This window comes from Mirounga leonina, unplaced genomic scaffold (assembly GCF_011800145.1).
Source record: "Mirounga leonina isolate KUSES-001 unplaced genomic scaffold, KU_Mleo_1.0 Mir_127, whole genome shotgun sequence".
Lineage (NCBI taxonomy): Eukaryota > Metazoa > Chordata > Mammalia > Carnivora > Phocidae > Mirounga > Mirounga leonina.
Genome location: NW_023270316.1, coordinates 27,431,470 through 27,443,624, shown reverse-complemented (window position 1 = coordinate 27,443,624; position 12,155 = coordinate 27,431,470). Strand labels below are relative to the sequence as shown.

The 12,155-nt window shown below is 39.0% G+C and overlaps 1 pseudogene; it reads right to left on the bottom strand.

Annotated features, from left to right (window-relative positions):
- Positions 1 to 562: 562 nt before the first annotated feature.
- LOC118009653 lies at positions 563 to 1,592 on the bottom strand (annotated as a pseudogene).
- Positions 1,593 to 12,155: the final 10,563 nt, after the last annotated feature.

Genomic DNA, 12,155 nt, shown 5'->3' with positions numbered 1-12,155 from the left:
AAAAAGACATTGAAGAAAGAAATGCCTTGCAGAATCTGGAACATTGCATGGATACTGTCTTTGGCTGGGTTCAGTCTTAAATGTTAACAGCTGCTTTAGATTGGGAATGTGTTAAGGATGATTTTTCCAGTTAAATGTGGAGACAAGAAGAAAACTTAATTAGGAAACTTTTTAAAAAAAATGCCTAAGCCATTCTATACCAAGAGACAATACCCATTGAGGTATAGCGCTGAAAATGTCCAGTCGTAAGAATTTGTGGATGCTATATTACCAGGTAGAATCCATACTAAGTTCAACAGTGGAGTGAATAAAAAAGAGATTTTTAGTGTACTTGAAGGGAAAAAGAGGGGGCCCCTTGAATAAAAACAGGTGACTAGAGCTGCCTCCGCTGCAAAGTTCTAATCTTTGCAAGAAAGCAGCATACACATCAGGATGTACTAGATGATGCTAAAGCAGCAAACAACTCCCAAATCTCAGTGGCTTTGAATACAACACAACATAACCTTCTTTCTGATTTATTTGTTATTTTTTGGATATTTTTAATGACCGAAACAAAACAGATCTAAGACCATAGTTTCTGGAAGAACCATTGTTTTTGCTGGGTCCTGTACCTCTCCTCGTATTGGACTTTGGTCTCTCCTCGGGCCTTGCCTTTAAGAGCAGGATCTCTGCAAACCATAAGAGACTGTTAATCTCAGGAAACAAACTGAGGGTTGCTGTAGTGGTGGGTGGTGGGAGGGATAGGGTGGCTGGGTGATAGACATTGAGGAGGGTATGTGCTATGGTGAGCGCTGTGAATTGTGTAAGACTGATGAATCACAGACCTGTCCTCTGAAACAAATAATACATTATATGTTAAAAAAAAAGAAGAAGATAGGAAGGGAAAAATGAAGGGGGGTAATCAGAGGGGAGGATGAACCATGAGAGACTATGGACTCTGAGAAACAAACTGAAGGTTTTGCTGGGGGGTGGGGATGGGTTAGCGTGGTGATGGATATTAAGGAGGGCACCTATTGCATGGAGCACTGGGTGTTATATGCAAACAGTGAATCATGGAACACTACATCAAAAACTAATGATGTAATGTATGGTGACTAACATAATAAAATAAAATTCAAAAAAAAAAAAAGAGCAGGGTCTCTGGAGATATCCTTGTTGACGACAGTTTTGTCCACAGGGATATCCACAGAATACCTTGTGGGTATGAGGTGATTGTAGTTATAAACTTACACAAAAGACTTGATCTTTGACCTCTTGGCAATTTTTTTCTTGCCCATGGCAGCTATCACTTTGCGGGAATTGCGGTCAATTCCAGCCACCAGAGAGTGGCTGTAGGGAGGGACTTGGGTGCCATCATCAATGGTCTTCATGATGACTGCTTTGTGTCTGGAGTAGCGTCCAGCTAGGACCAGCACCACCCTCCCAGGTTTCGTGAACTTGCCCATCTTGACACCAGCCACTTGAGCCTACAGCAGAAAGCCACAACATAACTTTATAATTTTCACTTGCCACATGTCCTACATTGGTTGGAGGGCCTCTGTTCATTGCAATCTTTCAGGGACACAGGCTGATAGATGCTCCATCTCAACACATGCTTCCATAATCACCAAGGCAAAAAAACGAAAGGAGGAATGTGGTGACTTGCATCCTGGCTCTTAACACTACTGCATGGAAGAAACATATGGCATTTCCATTTGCATTTTACTGGTCTAAGCAAGTCGCACAGGAGAGGGAAATGCAATCCATCTGTTTGCCTGGAAGGAGAGAGAAGCAGAACATACCCTAATATCTTCTACAGTCTTTCTGTGCAACAAAATATTTAATTTCAGACTCCTTTTTATGTGCAAAATATACTTGCTCCCACCCCAAGAGAAAAAAAAAAAAAACAACAAAAAGTCCCATAGAGTAATGACACCAAAAACAGTGTTGAGGGTATCAAGTGATGTGCTGTAGTCTCTATAGCAGGTCTAGATATGGTGCTTTTTGGTCCAGAGACTTTAGGGCTAATGTGGTAAGTTTTCTCTCCTTTACAATGATGGTATTGGGTAGAGTAACTGCATCAAACTTTCCCGCTGAGAAAGATGACAATTGGGAGACAGAGTGGAGCAATTCTAAAATCCCATTAGCCAGACATTTTGAGAGCCCTTTCACTGAGAGCAAACACTGGCCCTCTTATAATGTGTGTTCCATTAGTGTAAGCCTCTGTCCACTTCTTTACATGTTCTATCCCCAGATAGAATGACTGATCGTTGATAATTTTGGAAAATAAATTGGGGATGCTTACGTCAGTTCTGCCTCTCTTCCTCCTAAGAGTGGGCACCCGTTTGGGGAGCAGTCATTCACCTATGCTTGGCCATGCTCCACCTGATTAACTACCCTATCCTCCTACCTCTCAGGAGAAATGGTCTGTTCTGATTCAGCATGCCTAGCAGATAAGGTAAACATGTCAAATACTGTGATTCAGAGAGCAGGTCTATTTGGGTGCCCAGCTAAGCTACATACTTAGCTTTTATAACTGATGGTGGTGATATTTTGATTCTTTATCACTGACTTACTTTACTTCTCAATTTTTTCAGTTGGGCACGATTAAGCAGGTTTTTCTCAGAGAATTCAACAGTTGAGTTTTCTATTTCAGAAATTCCAGTTAGCATTATGTTGGAATGTCTTCATCATCTGTATTTATGTTCTTTTCTCTAATTGCTTTGATCTGTTTTATTCTTTTCATTCATGATTATTTTTTTTAGGATTTTCCTTAATGTTGGAAATGATATTTTTAGCACACTTCTCTTTCTGTTTCTAATTTTTTTAGGTCTATAATCTTGTTATTTTAGCACTAAATTAATTTTTTCTGCAGACTCTTTTTATGTTGTTTTGCTGATATTTGAGTATAGATATATACTCTCAGTCTATCTCTGTGTGTGTGTGTGTGTATATATATATATATATATATATATATATATATATATATATATATATATACCTCTCAGATATAGAAGAGAGATTAGTTAATTCTGTAGATCTTGATCAATTAAATAAGGGAGATGAGGGAAATAGAAGAGTAAAGATAATTCCTAGATGTCTGGCTTGAATAATTGGGTGGTGCTGTTCATTGGTACAGAGATTTCAGCAGGAGGAAAATATTGACTCCAGAAATAAATTTCTTTTGCACAGTGGACCTGATTGTTTTCCCTGGTAACACTTCAGACCTGAAGAATTAGGAATTTTCAAAGGGCAGACCTAACTGGGTAACCTTAGTGGGAGGGGGACTTAGTGGGAGGGAGACACGTAAGCAGAGTTTCTAAAGAGACGGTATCCAGAATGAGAGGAAGGAGTGTTAAAAAATGATTGGAAAAGTGACAAAGACAAACTTAAAAAGTTTCAGAAACTTACCTCAGTTTTTAGAATCCTGAATTTCAGTGAAAAGGAATCTCTCTCTCTCCTTCTTATGGCTTCTAATTTGTATATAGGATGACTCCAAGCTCCCAGAATCCAGTACTCTCTATAATACTGTAATTTACTCACCTGTTAGACTTGTGGGCAAATATTAGATTCTAGGAGCTATTTATAAAATAGAGAAAATAAGTTGCAATTTCCAAAAAGAAGACAATGGATAAGAAAGTGCTAGTTAAACTAAATGGAAAGATGATAGAGGAATTCAGAAAAAGGTCACACCAAGGTCAGAAGGAAAAATAAGGTGAAGGCAAACAGAGAGGAGAGAAGAGGATATTCCGAGGGTGGAAAGGACAGAATAAAAATTGACTGTGAATGTGTGTGTGTGTCTGTCTGTCTGTCTGTGTGCACGTGTATATATGAAGAGAATGAGAGAGAGAGAGGGAGACCACCAGGAGCAGAAGTAAAATGCAGTAAGAAGACAAGCCTAACTAGAGAAAAATTTTCATGGGCAGGCTTGGAAAACAATGATAGGTCTTACGAACGTTGGTCTTCTACGGAAAGACTTGGCAGGGGTTCAGATTAATTTAGCAGGTAAATGGGAGACGTTTTGGAGAGTTCTATCAGGAGAGTCATAATACAGAATTGTTTTTGAACAGTGGGACTGGCGGTAGAGCTCTGTGCAGAGCAGACTGACGTTGGGGAATGATGGAAGATGTGGAGATGGGTGTAGAGGCCACTGGAATTGTTCAGAGGGAAAGAAATAAGGGCATAGGAAAAGTATAGCCATGGGAAAAAGGATGAAGACAAGAGGCATTATAAATAAAGAATCATGAACCTGGCATTTAGCGTAGTAACGCTTATAGAAATCAATGGCTCGCGGGCAAAGCACAGGAAGGCACTTAAAGAAAAATATCTACACTTTACTGGCCTTCCCCCACCCCCCCAACCCCAAACCCTGGGGAGAGTGGTACTGAGACTGTCCTTGGGAAGAGTTTGAACAAGGGACAATTCTCTGTCTCTCACTTCCACGTCCTGGACTGAGTCCATCTCCATAAGCTAGAGAACCTGGCCACCACCATCTAAGGGGATGGTTTTTCACTCCGTATTATAAAGAATCATGTAACAATATTATTGAAAAAGTAAAGGGAAAAGAAAACAATCAGCAATAATCCTATAACCTTAGTGCAGTTATTGGAATTTTTTACTCCTTTCCTTATCATTGTTTATAGATTTATATATATATATATATTTTAAAAGATTATTTATTTATTTATTTATTTATTTATTTATTTATTTATTTATTTGACAGAGAGAGAGAGTGCGAGAGCAGGAACACAAGCAGTGAGCCCCATGTGGGGCTCGATCCCAGGACCCCGGGATCATGACCTGAGCCAAAGGCAGATGCTTAAAGACTGAGCCACCCAGGCGCCCCTGTAGATTTATATTTTTATGTGGCTACAATTTTAAATTGGTTGTTTTCCACTTCATCAGCAACACAAGCATTTTTTTTTTTATATTGCGACATAGTTCCCATACTTATTTTTTTTTTTTTAAAGATTTCATTCATTTATCTGTCAGAGAGAGAGAGATAGAGAGAGCAAGCACAAGCAGGGGGAGTGGCAGAGGCAGAGGGAGAAGCAGGCTCCCCACTGAGCAAGGAGACCGATGTGGGACTCCATCCGAGGACCCCGGATCCTGACCCGAGCCAGAGGCAGAAGCCTACCTGGCTGAGCCACCCAGGCGTCCCCCATACTTATCTTTATAAAATGGCTTTTAGATATTCTTTTGAAAGGATAAATGGTTGGGCACTAAGTGGTTTTTAATATTTAGCCACTTAAAAATACTGTTATGAGTATATAAATATAGATAGGTCCTTTTTCTCTTGGATTTTTACATAGGATAAAATTCCCACAAGGAGAGGCTACTTGGTAGAATAATGAATCTAATTTTTATTTATTTATTTTTTTTGCTGTGTATTGGCAAATTGCTCTTCAAAGGATTGTATAATGTATGTTGCCAGCAACACTGTGTGTATTTTGTCAGCTTAGCATTGCCTAATTTTAAAGGCAATAACTAATAATTATTACTAGTCAAAAACTATTATATAATTTTTAAAGCAATAATTATTATCAGGCATAAAATTATACCTCATTGTTTTAAAATATTGCATATTTTTTGTTACTGGTGAGGACTTAAATATTTTATTTATGTACTCATTGTATTAACTTTTATGTTAATTGCTCATCCATAGTTTTGGTCAATTAACTGCCTTATCACTAAGTTTTTGTGTAGTTTAATCTATTAATTTTTTCTTTTGTTGTTTCTATTATATATATATATATATTTTAAAGATTTTATTTATTTATTTGACACAGAGAGAGAAAGCACAAGTAGGCAGAGAGGCAGGCAGAGAGAGGGAGAAGCAGACTCCCCACTGAGCAGGGAGCCCGATGCGGGGCTCGATCCCAGGACCCAGGGATCATGACCTGAGCCGAAGGCAGCCGCTTAACCGACTGAGCCACCCAGGTGCCCCCGTTTCTATTATATTTTAACCATAAAAGGTCAACATCTTTCTGAAGAACTGATAAATATGAGTTTCTCTTTTAGTTTTCCATGATTTTAGTGGATTTATAAAAGGCAATGTACTCATTGATCCCACAGAAAATATTTTCCTGCATAATGTGAAGGATATCTCCACACTTTATTTTTTTTTGCCAAATTTTTAACCATTAAAGCTATGGAAGGTTTTTATAATAATCAGAACTGTCTAGAAGTGGGGTGCTTTGCTATTTCTAGAGCAGGGACCATATATTGAATACTGGCCCTATTGTAGATGTCACGTTTCAAATGGGTTGAATTTGGAAGATGTTTTAAGAACTCTTTTGGGGTACCTAGCCAGCTCAGGTGGTAGAGCATGTGACTCTTGATCTCAAGGTCGTGAGTTTGAGCCCCACGTTCGACAGAGAGATTACTTAAAAAAAAAAAAAAAAAAAAGAAAGAAAACAATTAAAAAAAGATCTTAAAAGAACTCTTTCTAACTTCAAGTTCAGGAAAAAAATGAGTTTAGAAGGGAAATTAAATGTGTCTACTTTTTATTTATGGGAGATTTCCTAAGAAGAATAAACTCTTCATTGCTGTTCAAATGAGTAATAGCAGAGAATTGTGATGGTAGGTAATTTGAAAAAAAAATACTAAGCTAATGATTTTTTTGTTAGAAAGCAATTTTCTTTCAAAGAGAAACAATCTACCTACAGTCACAAATCAAACTTTTTACACTTGATTTGATGTTAGTCTTTATAGGAGATTCTCTTTGAAATGCTCATCATTATCCCCTAGTGCTTGATTTGCCAGAGAGAAGAGGTTAATAATGTTATCTTCTGGGCATTTAGAGAGAACGTTTCTTTGGCCCTCTAATGGATGCTTTCTCTCAGTCAGATACAAATGTCTCTTCAGTGGCAAATGGTACTCAACTGTCCACAATCTGAAGCAGTTCCTGATGGAATTTTGTTGCAACCACTTGAAATTCCGTGTTTCCAGCTAGAAGGGACCAGAGAATCCCCATGCTTTCTACTACAGGCAACTGAAGGACCACACCAACTCTATTCTCCTCAGTGCACTTGTTCACAAATGATATGAGGGCAAGGTTAACCCCTGGAGAAGCAAGAGAATTTAAGAAGAGTTCTTAACAGCACAGGATTTAATAGACTATGTAAGAGGGTTCAGGTAATCAGCACAATGATTTTTGCCACTTCTACTTTAATCTGGATTCAGTTCTGCAACTGCAAATTGTCAACTAGCTTTGCTATGACTGTCTCTAAGGGAGTAGCTTTGCTACAGCTATCTCTCATGAGCTTATGAATATTATCTTCGATTTCTATTCCTTTGGATTCCTCACTTCCTTCTTAACTGGAGTGCAACTCTTAAAGCGTTATGCCAGAATGTATCATCAGTTCAGGTTTTTTTGAAATGTCTAATTCTTATTTTTTTCTGATATAAATAATAGAAGAAAACAGAATACGACTTAACATGTCAGTGTGTATACTGTTTGGAGGTATCAGCGTTGTTATCCGTACCCCCTCTTCTCACAGTAAAAAGAGTTGCTTTTCTGCGTAATGAACTCAAGCTCTGCTTTCACCAGAACTTTGAACTGCTCACTTAGGAGAACAGCAACATATGGTTTTCCTCTTCCAGTTTTTAATATTTGGGTCTCCGGTGAATCCGCATACAAAAGCTTCCTTCCTTTAGCTGGAGTCCACAAATGAAAGGCTTTTCTTTTTCTGATTGTAGATTAGCCTGCCAAGAAACAAACATGAGCTGGAGAACATCACTTTAATTTATTGATGGGATACAGATGACAAGGAAGTCTGTCCTCTTGTAGGCTTTTGGGAACGCTTCGAGCTGACCCAGCACAGCCGAGTTCATACGGCAAAGACAGACTTTGCCAAAAACCAAAGCCAATAGTCATTGCAAACCTCTGAACCCAAACATTCCTTTAGCGCTTGAATTTCCCTATAATTTGTGTAGATTCCCTTTTTGTCAATGAAGCTAGCAGTGGGTAACTAGCTTAGTGCAATCAGACAAAACAACTGTGCCATTCATTCAGTAATTAGATGAGAGCCCGACTGCATGCTTTATGGTTTCCGCTCTTCATTCTTTCCTTTCTTTTCAAGTCCTTGGAGACAAACTCTGGGATGTTTGGCAGAGCGAGACCCTTGTGGAAAATATCCTGTCTTTTTTACTTCGGGGTTGCTAATAAGTTCTATTCTCAGAGGCAAAACATGAGATGCACAAGCAGGGAGGTTCAGCCAAGCTAAAAAAAAAAATCTTGGTTCTTACGTGTGTTACCTTTTGCTTCACTTTACAGTTTTGCCTTCCTCAAGACTGAAGAAGACTTGATTCTTTCTTATATCTAAGGGCACATGAAGGAATTTGATACTCCAGCTAAATGCTTATAGCAGATCTTACATATATTACTTATTAAGCTTTCAGACCTAAAACTGTAGGAGAAGTGAAGCAGAGATAGAGTTAGGAAAAATAAAAGGACCGCAGGGCTGGGCGTTTAGTTTATGTACTTTGAGGAGAGCATAGCAAATCCAATTTTTGCGAGGCACCTAGGGCTAATTGCTATGCTAATACCTTTCCTTCTTTAAAAAAAAATTTTTTTTTTTAATTTCCTAAACCACTAAAAGGGAAGGGAGGGAAAGCTTGTACAAGAAAATAGGAAAGGCACTTCAGGTTTTGTTGCCAGTGCTGCCTTGAAGGAGTAGGGCTGTCAACATCGGCACAGTAAATGCCCACAACTGTCGGTGCTGAAGGTCCTCTGGTCTTGGCAGTCAAGAGGCTTGGTTGCAAGAAATACTGCTTGAGCTGCGTAAAAAGAGGGATATTTTTTGGCTGTTGTGTATAAACTATTGGCAGGACAGGAGTGGGTGTCTTTATGGTGACTAGAATCAGGGACCCAGGGCCTATCTTTTTCGTGCCCCCTCTCTTCTCTGCTGCACCTTTGACTTGATCTTTTTTTTTTTCTCCCTTTTTTTCTGGGCCACCTGGAGCCACAGCGAGGGGTTACAAATAAACTGAGGCATCTTAAAAATGTTGAGTTTATTTGAGCAAAAGTTGATTCGCATTGGACAGTGCCAAACTAGAAGTGGTTAGAAGTGTTCCTCCAACAGGACTTGGTAGAGAGACTTTTATAGGGATAAGGTGGAAGCAAGGTAGGGAAATCAGTGATCGGTGATAGCTTAAAGCCTAATTGGCTATTTGTGATTGGTTTTCGTTAGGCTTTGGTTGGTACCTTGAAGCATTTAGAGATTTAGATTATTGTTTGCTTGTATAGGCTTCTGTAACTTTAGTATCACCTCAGTCTCATGGCCTTGAAGGGAGCAGAATATGACACCCAAAATATGCCACTTTGGCGTAAGAATGATCTTGATCTGATTCCTTGGGAATGTCATGGGTTGAGATTCTCCCCTGAAAATATAGTAGAAGTGAATTTACCAAGTAGAAACATACCAAGTATATCTTTTTTTTTTAAATTCAATTTAGTTAATGTGTAGTGTATTATTGGTTTCAGAGGCAGAATTCAGTGATTCATCACTTATACATAACACCCAGTGTTCATCACCCATGCCCTCCTTAATGCCCATACCCCCACCTCTCTTGCATCAACCCTCAGTTTGTTCTCTATAGTTACTCAGCCATCAAAAGGAATGAAATCTTGCCATTTGCAGTGACATGGATGGAACTAGAGTGTATTATGCTAAGCGAGATATACCAAGTATATCTTAGTTGTAACATTAGGGAATGGGAAGAGGACAATCAACTGGATTGCAAAGGAAATGGTGTTTGTAGTCCTTGGTCTGACATAGAAGCACAGGGAATTTTATAATCACATTGAGTTTAAACTCCCCTTCTACTCTAAGAAACATTTGAGGATTTTTTTCTAAGTATTACAAAATAGTACATTACTATTAAACAAAAATCTAAGTTTTCTCATTATGAAAGTGGAAAACAAGTTGGCCTAAAGGTGGGCTCTAGGGTATACGGTGCAAAGGGGGGAATGAAACTGTCACCTTGCTCTAGAGCAGGGCTCAGCAAACTTTTTCTGTAAACAGCTATATAATAAATATTTTTGGCTTTGCAGGGCATAGTTTCTACTTTAACTGGGCAACTCTGGTAACACTGAGGTGGAAAAGCAGCTAAAGGAGATATGTAAATGAATGAGCATGGCCATGTTCTAATACATTTTTTTCAGATTTATTTATTTATTTTAGAGAATGAGAACTTGGGGGGAGGGGCAGGAAGGAGAGAGAGAATCTCCTGCAGACTGCCTACTGAGTGAGGAGCCTGACGCTGGGCTGGATCCTACCACCCTGAGATCATGACCTGAGCTGAAATCAGCAGTCAGATGCCTAACCAGCTGAGCCACTCAGGCGCCCTGGGCATACCTAATTTTTTAATTTTTTATTATTTATTTATTTATTTATTTTAAGATTTTATTTATTTATTTGAGAGAGAATGAGAGAGAGCACATGAGAGGGGGGAGGGTCAGAGGGAGAAGCAGGCTCCCTGCCGAGCAGGGAGCCCGATGCGGGACTCGATCCTGGGACTCCAGGATCATGACCTGAGCCGAAGGCAGTCACTTAACCAACTGAGCCACCCAGGCACCCGCATACCTAATTTTTTATCTGTTCTACTTCTGGGACAAAATGGTTCCTGGCAATATATGTTGTGAGCAAATTTTTTTTTTTTATTCTTATGTTAATCCCCTACATTACATCATTAGTCTTAGATGTAGTGTTCCATGATTCATTGTTTGTGCATAACACCCAGTGCTCCATGCAGAATGTGCCCTCCTCAATACCCACCACCAGGCTAACCCATCCTCCCACCCCCCGCCCCTCTAGAACCCTCAGTTTGTTTTTCAGAGTCCATCCTCTCTCATGGTTCGTTTACCCCTCCGACTTCCCCTGCTTCATTCTTCCCCTCCTGCTACCTTCTTCTTCTTCTTCTTTTTTTTTTCTTAACATATATTGCGTTATTTGTTTCAGAGGTACAGATCTGAGATTCAACAGTCTTGCACAATTCACAGCGCTTACCAGAGCACATACCCTCCCCAGTGTCTATCACCCAGTCACCCCATCCCTCCCACCCCACCCCCCACTCCAGCAACCCTCAGTTTGTTTCCTGCAATTAAGAATTCCTCGTATCAGTGAGATCATATGATACATGTCTTTCTCTGACTTATTTTGCTCAACATAATACCCTCCAGTTCCATCCACGTTGTTGCAAATGACAAGATCTCATTCCTTTTGATGGCTGCATAATATTCCATTGTATATATATACCACATCTTCTTTATCCATTCATCTGTCGATGGACATCTTGGCTCTTTCCACAGTTTGGCTATTGTGGACATTGCTGCTATAAACATCAGGGTGCACATACCCTTTCGGATCCCTACTTTTGTATCTTTGGGGTAAATACCCAGTAGTGCAATTGCTGGATCATAGGGTAGCTCTATTTTCAACTTTTTGAGGAACCTCCATACTGTTTTCCAGAGTGGCTTATTTGTAATGCTTGCACTCATATGGGCATGCCATTATTATTTGACATTTGAAATATGTTTCAATTGAAACATGAAGCCTTTTATGGACTGAAAAAGTTGGAAATCCTTCAGGCAGAGGATTATATTTATGATATAACTTTCAATATTTCTATTATATCCCTTTATTTTTAAGCATTTATTAGGTAGCTATAAAAAATCACTTTGGGACCAATCTTGATGTGTTTCCTGAATGTGATGTATTTTCCATATTTCATCAATTCCAAGACAACAATTTTTTTTAAAAACATTTTAACATCTCTGAAGTCAGTGTCATTCTAATGATGGAAAACATCTTAGAAATTGCTATACTCATGAAACAGTTGTAATTACCTGCATGAAATTGATCCCAAACTCCTTTCTTGGAATCTTATGGTAAGATACAGAAAGCATGAAAATTTACAGTATGAAGGTCAGTGTCATGGGAGAAAATTTTTGAGGCAATGGTGGAGTGCTCTTTTAAGGAATGTGCATGACGCCCATTTTCCCATCACAAAGGAGTCTTCTGTGGAAAGATTCCTATTATCAACGAAGCTCAATCGAAATGATTTAGAAGAGCATCTAAAGTAGTTTGAAATAACTTTACTGATGTATTTTGGTGATACATTCCTTTTTATATATGCCCAAGAGTAATGTACAATAAAAATCTGTATCTGAG